Source organism: Macadamia integrifolia, chromosome 1 (genome assembly GCF_013358625.1).
Source record: "Macadamia integrifolia cultivar HAES 741 chromosome 1, SCU_Mint_v3, whole genome shotgun sequence".
NCBI lineage: Eukaryota > Viridiplantae > Streptophyta > Magnoliopsida > Proteales > Proteaceae > Macadamia > Macadamia integrifolia.
Window position 1 is genome coordinate 15,928,428 of NC_056557.1, and position 15,227 is coordinate 15,943,654.

Sequence of the window (15,227 nt, forward strand, 5' to 3'; positions counted from 1 at the left end):
CGTGAGACCAATCCTGATCAACAGTAACTATAGCTGAACTCATCCTTGCCCTTTTTCATGACTCAAGGATAGTTGGTGAAGCAAAGGGTCATGTCTGGAATCATTGTATGAGATTATTGATACAATGTCAATTGGAATTAATATATCTTGATATTGACACCACATAGTGTAGCCTTCATGTTTAGGTTCATCGCAAAGTCTAGGTGTGCTTCGCAACTATTGCCTAACATCTTCTTCACCTGAGGTGCTGATATCATCGCTTTTTAACCTTCTTCACCGTACTTTCTTGGGAAGTAAGTATACACATCACACATGAGCTAAGTAGGTGGGTAGCCACTCCATGTCCAACGCAATCATCAAATTCCTTTATCTAACTTGTTCAATTGGAACATGATAATTCGTATCGCACTAGTAAGATACCAACTATCAACTTGTGTGCCAAGCGCAACTTATGCAATTTCGCAGCAGGCAATATTGATACAACAAAGTGATGCATTAAATTCCAATAATGCATATAAGAGTGCAAGTTTTAGATATATACAACTATCAAAAGTGTTCTCAATAAATCTGAAAGAAACAATGATGTGGTTAAATTTAATATACCACTGTCTGAAAGCTTGTTTAAGTCCGTATATAGATTTCTTAAGTTTAAACACTAGATTTTCTTTTCCTTGTTCACTAAATCCCTTAGGTTGGTTCATGTAGACTTCCTCATCTAAATCCCCATTCAAGAATGTAGTTTTCACATTCATTTGGTGAAGCTGTAGATTATAATGAGCCACTAATGCCAATATGATTCTCTGAGAATCATTTTTAGAGACAGGAGAGAAGGTTTTATGGTAATCAATGCATTCTTTCTGAGTGAATCCCTTTACAACTAGTCTAGCTTTATGTCTCCCAATATTATCCTTCGAGTTACGTTTGTTTTTAAATACCCATTTAGAATCAATTGCCTTAAAGCCCGTTGGTAATTAAATGAGATCTCAGACATCATTGTCACTCATGGACTTCATCTCATCTTTCATAGCATCTACCTATTTAAGAGAATCATTTCGTTTATGGCTTGTGAAAAGGTTAATGGCTCATTTTTTATTCTAATATCGAACTCTAATTCTTAGAGATATACTATATAGTCATCCGGAATAGCCGACCTCCTAACCCTTTGAAGTCTTCCTTGAATTTTCGGTTGAGAAACATTCATAGTATTATCAATGGTAACTACATCATGAAGTGATACACCTTCAATAGTTTGTTGTTCCATAGGATCACTTTCATTACTTACTTGTGGGACAACATTATCATGATGAATATGTACATCTTCTATAGTTTATTGTTCCAGAAGATCATTATGAACAGTATTCCATAGAACAACAATATTATTACAATGTACAAAAATTGGTAGAAACATTCAATGTTCTTCAAATATCACATTATGTGGTTTCTCACTCCCACTAATGTTACCATCCTCTAAGAATCTAGTAGTTTGAGTTTTCGTAATTTTGGTACTATGTGTAGGTGCATAAAACCTGTAACCCTTTGACCACTGGCAATAACCAATAAAACAATAACTTATGGTTTTAGGGTCAAGTTTTCTTTTATGTGGATTGTACAATTTAGCTTCAGCAAGACAACCCCATATATGTAAATGCCATAAAGTAGGTTTCCTTTCATTCTATAACTCGTAAGGAGTTTTAGGAACTGACTTACTAGGAACCCAGTTCAAGATATTATAGGCACCCAATTTTGTCACCCTCCTCTGGCTATGATGAGATATGGATCTTGGATACAACTTCTGACTTTCGATCAATAGAGATGATGATTGACTAAGAAAACCCAAAAACATCCCTTACCTACAAAACCCTGGAAACCCCAAGCGAGAAAGAAACGGGTCCAATTTTAACTTTTTATATATGGAGAATCCGATCATGATGACCATACAGATGAATAGTACTTAAAAATATGATTTTGATGATATATGGTACGTGAAAATCGAACCGTTGGATCTCCCGTAATCGTCACCAAAAAATCACATTTTTTACCCGCGTAGACAGTCAACAGGCCAGCCGGCATACGTGCTATACACATTGGCCAACCAGCTAGCAGCCCCACATACAGCCCTATGCGTGCCCTTATATGCTACCTCGTGTGCCCCCACGTGGAGTCCTGTATGCCCCCGTGTGCCCCCACGTGCTGTCCTGTATGCCCCCGTGCGCCCCCACGTGCTGCCTTGCATGCCCCCGTGTGTTGCCCAGCGTGACCCTTATTGCACACCTGTGCACGTGCATGCCAACCTTTGAACCATGCTTGCCCAGCCCTTACACCATGCCTGCCCAGCCTTTGCACCATTACTCGCACACCCTTGCACCATGCATGCCCACCCGTGCACCCATGCCTATCATGCCCCATGCACCTCGACCTAACCTTGTGGGCTGCCATCAATGGTAGGGATTTGTGTTCTATTAGCTCAGTGGGTGAAGATATTTTCTCCACTTGTGCATATGCACTACTCCGCTACTGTACCCTACACTGCAACCTCCAACTAGTCCAAAAACCCACTTTTTGCCTCCATTGGTTAAAAAAATTCTCTCTCCTCCCTATTGGCCTGAAAATCCTATAAATACCCCCTCCTTTGGATTTGAGACATCAACATCACAACCCCACAACCACCCTTAGAGAGAGAAGTTTTACCGTCTCTCCTCCTCCCCTCCTGTGATACCCTACTTTCTAAACCCGATCTAATTAACCGCATTGACTTGGTTTGATCATATAAGGGCTAAACCAGAGAGAACCGACATAGGTACCATATGGAATATGGTAGTAAGGGTGACCTTGAACTCGGGTTGGTTTGATATGACTGAGCGGGTACCAAGTGTGATACGTGTGCCCAAGCCTTGCACTTGCATGCACCACGAGGCCATGTTTACAAAAAATAAAGGTACTTACTAGTATTTGTGGGTGCCAACATAATCTAACATTACGTGGGATTTTATTCCCATTGAAGCCCACCTGAGATGCACCCACCTGAGATATATCCACCTGAGATATACCCACCTGAGATTTAGCCCACCTGAGATTTAGCCCACCTGGGATTTAGAAAATATTTTATGGGGCCCAGGTATAAAAAGAGAGACGTTAATTATCTTTTCCCTCATTAATGTTAGTTGGTCAGTGGGAGAGTAAAGAGGAGAGAGAAAGAAGAAGAAAGGAAAAACGGAAAAAGAAGAAAGAAGAAGAAGTGAAAATTGACTATAGAGCTTCACTAGAGCTAGGACTTGGTATTTTGAGCCCAGATTAATGATGAGCTCACTGAGGTCTTCGGATTGAGGTATGAATTGCATACATTCCAAAGATTCTTTGGAAAACACCTTTCTTAAACCCTCTTTTGTATTTTTGGGAAAGAACCCACTTGGATCTTGCTAATCTTACTTGTATAATCAAATCTAAGGTCTAAATGAAGGTGTGTAAGTGTTGATGAAGATGTAGTATATTTAGAGGTTCTTGAGCAAAAGAAGTGAAATTTGGGGTTTCATTAGTGTTCTTGACAAAGAGGTAAGAACTTTCCTTTTTCTTTTAATTTGATCTTAGTTCTAGGTTAAGGGTACATGCTTGGACTTTAGATAAGTGATTTGAGTCATTAGATTGTCCCCAAACAAGTTCCCTAAGCTGGAAGAAAGTCGGGAATGATGTTGGAAAATTTTTTTTACAGACTGGGGGGTATTTTTGCCCCACTTGTCTTTTGGTTTTAGCCCACTTGAGTTCCTAGAACTCAATTTCTAGGCTCTGGAGTAACTGCCTGGCTAAAACCGATGGGTCGGTCTTCTGGTTTTAGCCCACCTGAGTTCCCAGAACCCAGTTTCTGGGCTCTGGTATAACCGGCAGGCTGAAACCGACAGGATACATAGCCCATCGGTTTTTGACTCTGGCCCACCTGTCTTTTCAGAATTCCCAGAATTGGTCCAAATTTGATGGGTAACCCCTATTTATGATTCTAATCTGATTTTAGTGTTCAAACATATTGTTTTTGACCCCAAAATAGTGAAATGATAAACCATTATATTTATGATAGGTTACACTCAATATATGCGAACCCACACATCGGATCTTTTTTGTACCGGGTACAAACACCGTGTACATATACAAGTAAGTGGGGAGTGGACCCTAATTAAATTTCAAAATGTTATACATCATTTAACATGTGTTAGCCTAGCTATGTCATTATATCACTTGTGTATAGACTAGACATCACATATACCATATCACGCATTGTATGTGCATTTACATAATATGCTATGCTTTGCTTTATGATGAATATCCTTTATGTCTTGATGTATGCGATGGAAGAATTTCATTTGAACATGATGTATATGCTAGATTAGATGCCGTAGTCGGTTTGGAAACTAATGCATAGTGACTCATGGTATAGGAAACGGCGCCATTGTGTAATCGTACTATGCTCATGTAGAGGCATGTGGCTAGGATGTGATTTACCCTTGTGCTACGACCCTTCCCAATAGGGGTTTATGTGTTGGGGGATCATTGGGGGGAAGCATTGGGTTACAGATGTCAAACTCCTGCAGTGGTTAGAAGCACGTACGGCTGATTGCTAGGACAATCGATAACCCTGATAGTATATTCAGAGGGCCAATCGTATTGCTTTTATTTTGGGTGGAGTCACTCATTTACTTTTTGTCATTTAAATTTATCGAGAGTCAGCTTGCATTTTAAATTTTGGTACCAACGGTGGACCTTCTTCAACAACCCTATGGGTGTATCACGGGATGGTGTTTGTAGCTCATACCCGGGGCATACGTGCACTGTGGTTGTGAGTAGCACATAACCTATGACCTAGTAATGTTGTTAGGCTATTAGGGTTTAAAATGAATAGCATATAGGTTCATTTGTGTTGTGACTATTTGTGTGGTTTTGTTTGTATGGTCTTCCTTTCCACTTACTAGGTTAGTGAGCTCATTCCACGTGCACAACTCTTTTTAGGTCATTTTACAGGTTACCCGCCTGGTGATCAAGAGCTGGGTCCCATTGTGAAGTTTCCATCTAAAGACTAGTGGGTCCCTGACGAGTTTGAGCACGGTGCCGATTACTTGTGCGAGGATTGTGCTGCATGGCAACTATGACTCCTCAGTGATTCTTTTTTATTCTTTTTGATGTATTCCCTTTTGTTACTTAATGCTTAAATTGTTATATTTTTGTATATATATCATGCCTTCGGGCTTAAATGTATAAAACTTTTATAACTCAATTTAGGTATCAAGTATTTGGGAAACAATTACATATATTATTATGAACAGGTCTTCCACTGAAAACACAGGTCTGATCTTTGTTTAGTAGTTGTATGATGTATTACAGTTATTGCATTATTGATCCCGATAGGTTTGTGAGTTAACCGGAGTTAACTCGGTCACCGGCTCAGTTCTATGAGAGTGGGGTGTGACACCTCACCCTTTGAGTTTCTTCGGGTCTTCGAAGTGTTCTTCGGGATTTGAAGATTTTCAATCTAAGTTTTTAGCTAAATCCATTTTTTGCCAAAATAGTATTTTTTTAGCTTCCCTCCTTTGAGTGTTCTTGGTTTTTACCAAAAGTAGAAATCCCTCCCCTCTTGAGGTTCTTTGGGTCTGCGAAAAGATCTTTGTTAAGATTTTGAGCTATGTTCAGATCTTCAAAGTGTTCTTTGGGGCTTTGGGGATCTTTAATCTATTTTTAGGTCAATCTATTTATTTCTAAAAATAGTTGTTCCTAGTGGAAGCTCTACCCGAGTGCCCTTGAAATCTTTCAAAAAATAACCATTCCCAGCGGAATCTCTGTCGGAGTACCACCTCAGCCTAGCCCTCCCATAGCCTATCCCCAATAGAAGTTTTATTAAATGCCACCTCATCCTAAGCCTAGAAATAGCCTTCCCTAGCCAAAGCCCTATCTGAATCCAAATCCGAAAATAGCTTTCCCTAGCCGAAGCTCTGTCCGAATTCAAATCCGAAAGTAACCATTCCTAACCAGAACTGTGCCCGAATATTATCATAGTTAGAATCTCTCAAGAAAGGAAGTTGGAGGTCAAGACCATTTTTCTCTAAGCTAGGAGAATCCATAAACCAGTTCATACTAGCATCAACCAGGGGATCCAACCCTCTTGACTTGAAACAGGGGTCAAGCTCAGGTATAGTTTCTTACCTAAATTAATACAATGTAGAATTTATATAGACCTTGGTTTAGTGTACATAGTTATTTAAATTTAGTCAATGTACATATGTATGATAACTTAGCTGTGTATGCAAAATAGGAATAATTATGGAAAATGTTCGCTCTGAAGCATCTAGTAGGAAGACCGATTGAACTGGGTAGATTGGGTGCTTAACACCTTCCCAACTCTACAACCTGACACTTACCCTAAATCTATGGACCAGACCAACTTTTAGGCCCTCTTCTTAGGAATTGGGCCCACCCGTGGGTCCTAGGCTCATAATCATAGGTGGCGACTCCTTGCATGATCCTGATCCTGATCCCCATATTAGACCATCATCAAATCCCCATCTCAAATGACGAACTTTACACTCTTGCAAAATAGGCCTCCACGTATCTTTGAGCGATGGTACAGTGGTGCGGGGCCTACAAGCAAAGCACACACAACACACCCCTCCCTCATGAAAGAGAAAGAGAGGAGAGAGGATGGGATGCAAGTCATTTTCCCCCCAAAAGGGGAAGAGAACCTATCATCTTCCGGCTACTACCCTCACAGTGGCGACTCCACTGGGTATAAATGTCAAGCTTCAGGCTTTAGATACTACCATTAAATGCAAGAACATTTTTCACCACATCTATTTGAAAACATGTTTGGCTAACCCCATGTTTGTAATTATATTTGCTAACCACATTATGCATCGTGCTCGAAGTGAAATTATTTGGCAAGGGACTCCCTTTCATGTTTGCACCCTCGGGGGGGGGGGTCAGTGCATATCATGGAGAGTACTCTAAGAGCAAATGATAGCCACTTCCTGTACAAGGGTGTGGGGTATTGTTAAATGGCAAGAATGTTCGTATTTGTGCCAGCACCCTTGGGGAGGTCCGTGCACTTTATGATGTTCTTAGATCGAATAATGATATTCTCGCATTACACTTTTGCACACAATCACTCACGGTTTCACAACCCTGTGGCTAGTTGCTTAACCTTGTGTGTAATCATAAGTAATGGATAAGGAAGTCACCCCTTTGATCTCCTAGCCACAGGTAAATCAAAAAGATCATGTACCTTGCATATATAGATCCTGTCAAGGAAGCCTTTTTGGTCCTATTGCATCCATTGCATACTCGCATCATATAAAAAATAGATAGAGAACGCTAGGAATGCCACAAGCTGATTTGTAGAATTTGTTTGTGGTCTTGAAAAGGAATATTCATATGATATGATCTGGTCATAAAAAAATGTTCTCCTAAGTGGGTTTCGGATAAAAGGTGTCCTTCCTCCTTATAAATGAAATATGGCTGATTTGGCATACGTGATCCAGGCTGACTTTTATTCAAGTCCCACAAAATGCCGAATTATCTAAAAGACTCGAGGAAACTAAGAGGAAGGTCACCTAGTGGGATAAGATTAAGGAAAGCATGACTTTATTGACAAAGAATACATTAATAGGGATGTTTTGGTCAAGCCATTTTTATGTACCTCCCACTTATGGCATTGAGTAGACTAGGGGCATCAACCCCTATCCACTCCCTACCATTAAGTGGACTAACTTTGTATGGATCATTGGTTGTTAATCTAGTGAATGTGTGAATAAGGGGTTGGGAATTCAAGAATCCTAAAATAAACCATTTTTTGTTTAGGCACAATTCCACATCTCAAGTATTCTTCGTGGTCCATTTGGACATGTCAGGGTAATCGGTTGACTTGCCTAAGTCCAGTGTTACCCCCATCATCTCTCTAAGGTTGTCTATCACCAAGTGATTACAACCTAGTTAGAGTGGATCCAAACAACCTTGAATCACCTAAGTAAGCATGGGTCCATCCCGTAGAGACCTTGCAAATAGATATGGTTGGAGTCAAGAGAGGAATAGCCTAGATATTGCATGCACTACAAAACTCTCCCAAGGCTGAACCAACACAAGCTACTGGAGAGTTGGATCAGAAAGGACCTACGGATCATTATAGGAACTCTTCCCGAGTTGACTTAGGAGAACCAGAGCAAGTTAGGCTAACTGGTCAGAGAGGAGTCTCACCTACCCGTCCAAATGGTCAATGAGGAACCTACTCTAGGGTCTCTCCTCCTAGGGTAGTGATTGAAGATAAGGAAGAGGAGTTCGCAGCACATATCTGGATGGAACCTCCAAAAATGAAGAGAGAAAGAAAAGTCAGAGAGCAGTTAGAAAACTTGAAAAATATGCTTCGAACGGGAAAGAGTTCGAAAAACCAAATAGTGGATTCAGATGAAATGAGTTTTTTTTCTGGGGCTAGAATTCTTGAGAAGTTCAAGTGGCAGACCGATAGGTTTGATGGGTTAAGGGACCCCAAGACTCACCTCAAAGTCTTCCTCAGCATTGCCAAATCATGGTAACTTGTTGACAACTAGATGGGGCAAGCCTTCATGTTAACCCTATTTCGACCTACACTAAGATGGCTTACACAGTTAGAGACCGCCTAACTGGACAATAGTGGTGAAAGCCTTCACCAAGCAGTACTCATATAATACTAAAGTGGATGTGAAATGTTGAGAGCTTAAGACATTGAGACAATAGCTTAGAGAAGGATTCACCGCCTTCTTAATGAGGTTTAGGGATAAGGCCACCAAAATGGCAGACTGGCCTTCGGAAGCAGAGCAGGTGGAGATGTTGATTGAGAACTTATCAAAGCCTTATTATGATGTCCTCTACTACCAACATCTACAAACTTTTGATGCCCTGATAGCCACTATTACACATATGGAAAACAGAATTCTGAGAAAGGCCTAATATCAAGGTCATCCTAAGATGCAAGCAAGAACACTAGAGTTGGACGGGGAAAGGGCCCCAAAACTAATGTGGTAGGTGCAGTCCAATAGTCAGTCTCACTTATCACCTCTTTATAGCCATTTGTGATATAAGCATATGCACCCTCCCATAAGGCCCCTTGTCCAAGAAGGCAGTTTTTTGATTTAGGAATGCCCTTAACGACAGTATATGAGAAGTTAAAGAAACAAGGATTGCTAGGGACAGTGGCTCTAAGAGTAATCAGCAACCCTTCTTCAAGTTGGTATAGAGACCAAGAGTATTGTGCTTACCATACTCAGAAGGGGCACACCACTGAAAGATGCATAGGTCTCCAACATACGATTCAGGATTTGGTTGACAATGGGACCATTTAAGTCAATGTCAAGCAACCTCCCAATGTCAACACCAATCCACTACCCGATCATATGAATAATCTAGATGGAGAAGCCATAGAGAGTGATCCCACTCAATTCATTATACCTAGAGATCGGAAGAATCACATGAATGTCTGCACTTACAGGAAAATCATGAGTCAAAGGGTTAGAGCTATGAGAACTCCCAAAAGAAGAGAGCCATTAGAAGAAGAATCAAAAGATCAAACTCCCACCGTTCGTCCTTCCTCATCAACAGAAGAATCCACTTTACCACATTACCACATTACCAACCTCCACCGTATCATCAACCTTCACCACATTATCAAGGAAAAAGAATTTCCTCATCTTATCACCCGCAATCTTCATATCCTACCTCTCACATTATATCACCTTCATACCACCCCACCTCATATCCCTCATCACCCTTATACCAATCCCATTCTTAAGGTTCGGTATACAACCCAAAAGAAGGATGGATGGATGGGCACAATTGGAAGGATATGCTTGTACTACCAGATTCCTCAAAGATGACCTCATCAATAGGATCAGTGAATGCTTTAGAAGAATGGAAAGAGGGTGATCCCACTTCTCTAATTCATCTCACTATATCTTCAAGGGACAATCTGAAATAACCTAGAGGGGGGGTGAATAGGTTATACTAGTGGAAATTAACTCTTTTCAATGTATAGGTCCCAAGTGTGATTGTAAGTTAAACACGATGCGGAATAAATAAAATAGGCACAACCACACAACACAAGATTTATAGTGGTTCGACTCAATCTGAGTCTAGTCCACTCCCTACAAGAATCCTCTTGTAAGGTATTCCACTAGTTCTCCCTTTCAGTACGATAGGTAGGGAAGAAAACCTTTACAATCTTTTTCATGGATAAGAGTATCCTTACAAATCTCCTTTACAGGCAGAGAGGCGCCTTTACAATCTCCTTTGCAGGTAGAGATGCACCTTACAATCTCCTTTAAGGTAGAGAGGCACCTTACACTCTTTTAAGGATAAGAGGATCCTTACAATCTCTTAAGGATGAGAGGGTCCTTACACAAGCCTAAGTACAGTCTAGACTTAATGTAAAATAGAAAATGGAGAAGTGGAATAAAAGAGAATTACCTCCGGTGTAGTGCAAATGAAATATGCAATAATGATAGAATGAATGCACCTTTTGAAGTCTTCTTGATGCTTGTAATGTAAATGCCAAGATGTAGATGAAGACTTGTAGATGGTCTTGAGTTCCTCTTGAATGTAAAATGAAGAACTTGAACTCAAGAGATGGTGTAGACCAATTCTCACTTCTAATGCTCAAATAATACTTCTCTAAAGTTGGGATTTATTGTTAATTAATGAGTAGTATTAGAGGTATTTATAGGTGAGCTTAGTGAAGCATTTTAGGTAGGAAATCAGGCTCTAACGGATGTATTCTGGGACCACCGATCGACCGCCATCGGTAGCCGGTCGATCGCCAAGAGCCGTTGAGGTAAAATATAGCCGTTGGGGCACTTTCAGGCAGTCACCGATCGATTGGAACTTTCAACCGAATGATTGCCTATGGTCTCGGACAGTTCCGATTGACCGGGGCTTCCAGCCGGTCGACCGCCAACATGACATACTCTGTTTTGACAGAATGTTGTTATACTGACCATCCGTCAGTGTTTTGATCATAACTTTTTGATATCACCTTAGAATGACATAAAATCAGTTGCGTTGAAACCGTGACTCGATTTCCTATAACTTATATGAAGGTTTTATCTCTTGATACCAATTCTAAGATTATCCCAAATATCCTTAAGTCAGGTTAATATGGTTTTCACAGAATTTCACTAGAACACATTTTTCCTAATATGTTCCTTACCACTTAGAGACTCTCCATACTTGGTCAAGGTATGCTCTGTGGTCATTCTAGTATGATGCAATGCACATGCATGTGGTGAGTGCATATATATATATGTGAAAATTACAAATTATATTAAAAATGACCAATCTATCCTAGTGGTCTTCTTCTTCACTTGAACCTTCCACTCTTTGGCACTTTATCTTCTTTTCTTCTTGTTTGCACTTCCATGTCTTTAAGCTTCATGTCTTGACATCTTGAAGCTTAAATTCTTATGATATCTTCTTCAAGCATTGATGCCAACTTGTTGATACTCTTCATTTGGTGACTTCAATCTTTATTTCTTCGTTTCATTCACCAAATTCGATCTTTGATATGAAGTCTCTACAAAACAATACTTAAAGGAAAATTGTGACATACCTTCATATGTTTGTTATCATCAAAACCAACTATACGAGTGTGGACATATCCCTAACACAATCCAGAGATAATTGAAGAGATTACAGAGGATCTTTTAAGAGCAGTAACCACATTTGCCATAGGGGAGAAAATTAAAAAGTACACCTCCCTAATCTATATAGGGAGTGACACAGAGGATGATGAATCAAATAAAGAATCAAGTGAGGGAGCAATCAGAAAAGATGATGAAAATGAGAGTGAAGATGAGAAAGATGAAGATGACTCTGATTCTCAAGATGATGATGAGTACCCAGATTGGGATGACTACTAGGGGCCTTGGCACAATGATGATATTGACGAATCAAGGTACTACTCACCGAGAGATTCAAGAGGATATTTAGTGTATGCAATTGGTGAAGATGACCCAATGATTGATCCCACAGATGTTATTCAACCGGCACTCACAATTCAAATGGAAGAGGGAGATCCGGCATCAGATTCAAAAGGCAGTGAAGAGTATGTGATCACTATTGAAGGTGAAGAGAATCCTATAGCAGAACACATGGCTCATGTCTATAATCGTTTGGTTGACATCAAACTCGAGGTCGATGGAATTGACCAATTGTTAGGAGAAGTAACCATTAGTGAACAATGCTACACTGAGCAGTTGATAGTCCTAAAGAAAACAGGGGACATTCCACACTTGCAAAAATGATAGATATAGTAGTTGCACGACTTTTCAATGCAGTCAAGATGGTACGAGCCATGGTTGTTGACATTTGTGGAGGACCTCGACCTCCCACCCCAAGTAGTGAAGTGGAATCTGAGGAAAAAGATGATCCTATGGTAGGAATAATTACTATAACTAACAGTGATGATGAAAGTTGCTATCCCATAGAAATCATCATAAAGAAACCTATCAGTTTGATGGAGACTCAAAGTGAAAAAGACTACAAGGGCAAGGCCTTAGCAGTAGAACAGTCAAAGGATAATGAGGCCGAAACTAGTGGCATGAAAAGAGAACTAGAGAATCCAGTCCTGGCTCAACTCAAGAAGTCTTAGGCTAATATCTCAATATGGGGATTGCTGATGGCCTCCCCCACACACCTTGTAGCAGTCTTGAAGTCTCTCACCAATGTGTAGGTGCTGATTAAGATAAATCTGACACATCTCACACACATAGTAGGGGCAACATATGCGGTACAATCCTTGATATTCTCAAATTCAAAGCTCCCCAAAGGATCCCAGCACAATAGAGCTCTCCACATCATTGTAGAATGTCTTGACAAAGTGGTTACCTAGGTGCTCGTTGACAACAATTCTGCCTTGAATGTTCTGCCCTTGAGATCGGTAAAGAGAATGGCATCAACCCGGAAGAAATGAGGCTGACTACCCAAACCATACGGGCATATGACAGTACCAAGAGTAAAATCCTTGGCATCCTCACCCTTACTATAAAGATTGGTATGGTGAAGTTTGATATTGATTTCCAAGTCATTGATATACCGACATCTTTCAACATGCTCTTGGGAAGGCCTTGGTTGCATCATACAAAGGCAGTGTCTTCTAGTCTCCATCAAAAGATGAAGTTCATTCATAAAGAAAAAGGTGATTACAGTAGTCGGAGATCCTAAGGTGGTTAATACCTTAGCCAATATTGAAAATGGAGAAGAACAAGACTAGGAAGTTCAACTAAGTGGTTTTGAATTAGAAACAACTTGTGCAGCCATTGCCGAAGAAGTCCCAAAGGATGAAATCTCGGCTAACTATGAAGCCATCTGGAGTTCACCAATGAATCAGATGATGAAGAATATACAATATTTCCTAGCGTGGGACTAGAAAAATATCATCAAGGAGTTCCAAAGCAGCCTAGTTTAGCAGCAAACAAAGGAAAGAGTGGTCTCGGGTACACTCCTACCACCACCAATGGGCAAAAATTATTGAGGGTGGCTAGGAATATCTGTCTTTTACTACCCTACTCTCAATGGATATTTTGTAAGGGAAGGAGAGGATTTCCCTTTCTACAAAAATGTGGAGCCATGGTTCGATGAAACTGTCGTAAAGATGCAGCCGAGATTTAAATTATTCTTCCAAGATGAGTTCGATTGGGTGACTCATGAGGTAGAACAATAGAAAATTCTAATCAAAGAAAGTGATTAAGACAGTTCCATCACCGGGATAGCAAAAATTACACTGATTGAGAATGGGTCTTCATCTAGTAACCCTACAACATTGATCCAATCAAAGGAGGCACTAAGTCCTCGAGTCCTCTTGAAAAGAGAATGGGAAAAGAAGATAAGGCTCACCTAGAGTCTACAGCTTCCCACTGATTTGAAAAGCTAAAGCTACATTTGCTTCCTCCTACAAAAGCCACGAGCCCAAGAGCCATATGAGCTCAAGCCTCGTCCTTTCAGAGGAAGAAGTGCATATGGAAAGCAAAGAAGAGCACAAAGAATGATGGTTTGCATGTACTGTGCCCAAATCAATTGCAACAGGAAGGTCCATGAAGGTGGTCAAAGATGTGATCGAGGCACCGAGATGGCATTCCTCAATAGGCTTGAAAAGATGGACTTTATAGAAAGAGGATTGAACAATCTCCACCAATCTTCACCCTTCAAGAAGTTCGGCTTCCAAGAGCACGAGGTTTATAAACTGGTATTTGTGAAGAATCAGATACCTATCTAGAAGAACCATTGCACCATTGAAGAAATAGCAATGACTTTCTTAGTAGGGGAAGAGAGACCTTTGCCACATCTCATCCATCAAGCCACTGAACCACTCTTGAATTGGACTAGCATTGGAAAAGACTTCAAGATTACTCATGCTATCGGGTCAACCAACCTGAATACCACTGACAAAAGCATCAAGCTAGTTATCAAGTCTATAGTTGAGTCTGTTGTTTATGATTTCATGTCGGCCTCTCCTCTCGAGGAAAGCCTAGAGTCCGTGAATGTCGAGTCTTTTACTCCTTTAATGAATAAAATTTCTGATTCTGAGTATGACTTGCCTCCTTTTTCTGATGATGATCTTAATAAATATCACGAGTTAATAAAACAATGCAAACCAAAGAAATCCCAACCTATCCGTGAGGATACTCAGGTTATTAATCTAGGAACTGATCAATGCCTTCGACAGGTAAAAATTGGTGCTAACCTTGAGGATGAAGAAGTAGAAAAGATAATTAGTTTTCTGAAGGAATTCGTCGAGGTCTTTGCTTGGTCTTATGAGGATATGCCCGGTATCAATCCCGACATCGTGCAACATCGATTATCAACCTATCTTAGGGTAAAACAGTAACGTAGAAGCTTCGAAGAATGTGGGTAGAATGGAGTGAAAATATTAGAGAAGAAGTTGTGAAGCAGTGGAATGCATGATTTCTACAAGTGGTAAAATACCCCCAATGGCTGGCCAACATTATACCAGTGCTGAAGAAAGATGGCAAGGTACGAATGTGTGTGGACTTCTGGGATCTTGACAAGGTAAGCCCTAAAGATGACTTCCCATTACCTCACATTGATATATTGGTAGACAACACAACAGGGTATGCCTTGTTATCTTTTATGGATGGATTCTCAGGATACAATCAAATAAGCATGCACCCAGAGGATCAGGAGAAGACAACCTTCACCACTAGGACCTATTGTTA